This window comes from Bison bison, unplaced genomic scaffold (genome assembly GCF_000754665.1).
Source record: "Bison bison bison isolate TAMUID 2011002044 unplaced genomic scaffold, Bison_UMD1.0 scf7180017864519, whole genome shotgun sequence".
Taxonomy (NCBI): Eukaryota; Metazoa; Chordata; class Mammalia; order Artiodactyla; family Bovidae; genus Bison; species Bison bison.
In genome coordinates, this window is record NW_011495072.1 from 682920 (window position 1) to 684588 (window position 1669).

Genomic DNA, 1669 nt, shown 5'->3' on the forward strand with positions numbered 1-1669 from the left:
GAGGGGCCGAGGGACACAAGCATTCCTTTCCTTCTTTCCCCGCTCACCGAAGAATTGCCTTTTTAGTGAGATCAGAGTTCCTCCCAGCTGCTGCCTGACTCAGCTTCCATCTCTCCAGCTTCTCCTCATCCGTCTTTCCCTCTTCTTGGTGCATTGGACCTGCAGAACGAGGCTAGCTGGATCACCGATATATGTGTTCTGATGACCTAGGCAGGGTGCCTCTTTGCCCATCTGGGCACTACACAGGACTGCATCTCCTGGGGTGTGTGGTATTTGGGTTCCCGGGGATGTCTCCTGGGCACTCCTTCTACAGGTGTTGTCCAAAGTCCAGGCACTGCCAAAGCAGACCTGGATCAGTCTTAGGCCAGACCAGTGCCCGTGCTCCTCTGGCGGCCCATTGTTGCCATTTAGGACCTCGGACCCAGTGTTGCCGGGTCTTCTAATTATCAAGAGAATTTTCTGTGAAACGTCCTAATGTTAAATATTAGAAGCTAGTATAGGCCTGTCAGGCGCAGACAGAGGTTTTCCATGGGAGAACGCTTCCTTCAGCCTCTCCTGGGCCACCTCCTGATGTGGAAGTTTGTGGGGTTACCAGGAAGACTGTTGTCTTCAGTGCCTTGAGCCCCCTCCCAGAGGCCTCTGGAATCGCAGGAGCCAGTTCCGGACCTGCGTCCTGGACTAGGCTGTTCAGTGGAGGTTAGACAGCAGCCCCTCTGCAGAGACTGACCGGTGGTCCACCTCGAAGCCTATGTAGAAATTAAATGCTTGGGTGCCCAGTACCTTCAGGTATATCAGCATACCCATATTTCAGTCTCAGTGCTTGCTCTGTGCTCTGCATTTCCACAGGTCACCTCAGTGCATGGCTGGGTCCCTCTGTGCTCTGCCTTCCTGTGTGGAGAAGGTTCTTTCTACCACACTCATCTCTCCATGTCCCCCAAAGCAGACTCTCCAGTTCCCCCTGGGAACCATGCCTTGAACTCTCTGCCTTAGCTATGATTAGTCAGTTCTGGCATGGCCTTTGCTGTGGCCTTCTCTGTGCCATGATGGACATTATGGTTTCCTGAACACACTCTTCTTGCAGGAGGGACAGTTCACAATGTGGTTTTATTCGATCTGTCTTTTAAAGACAGATGCCAACCTAGATTCTTCATTGATGACTGTGATGACATGGTCTGCCATTAAAAAGCTTTCAAGTCTTGCAATATGGATATGCCAACGATATAGGAATTAAAATTTCTGAGACCAGAAGAGAAACCTCAGCATGAACAGTTAAAAAAAGGTTATTCCGAACACTGAAAAATCTTGCATATGCCCCTTTAACTGCAATTTACAGAGGCATTTTAGAACATTTCAGTAAAATAAACATTACAGACTCCTGACTTGGATGTATGTGAAAATTACCTTCTTTTGTAACTGATTATTTTGTTAGACTGGAGGGTGAAAAAGCAGATTAAAATGGAATATGAAACAAGTGTTAAAGTCAAGCAATAAAATCAATAGTAATTATTCTGGCATCAATAGGAAAATGGTAACAAAATATTTTCAGATCATACCAAAAGCAGCATTTTATTAAAAGGAAAAAATAGGGACTTCCTTGGTAGTTCAGAGGTTAAGAATCCATCTGCTGGGGTTTCCCTGGTGACTCAGTGGTAGAGAATCTGCCTGCCAA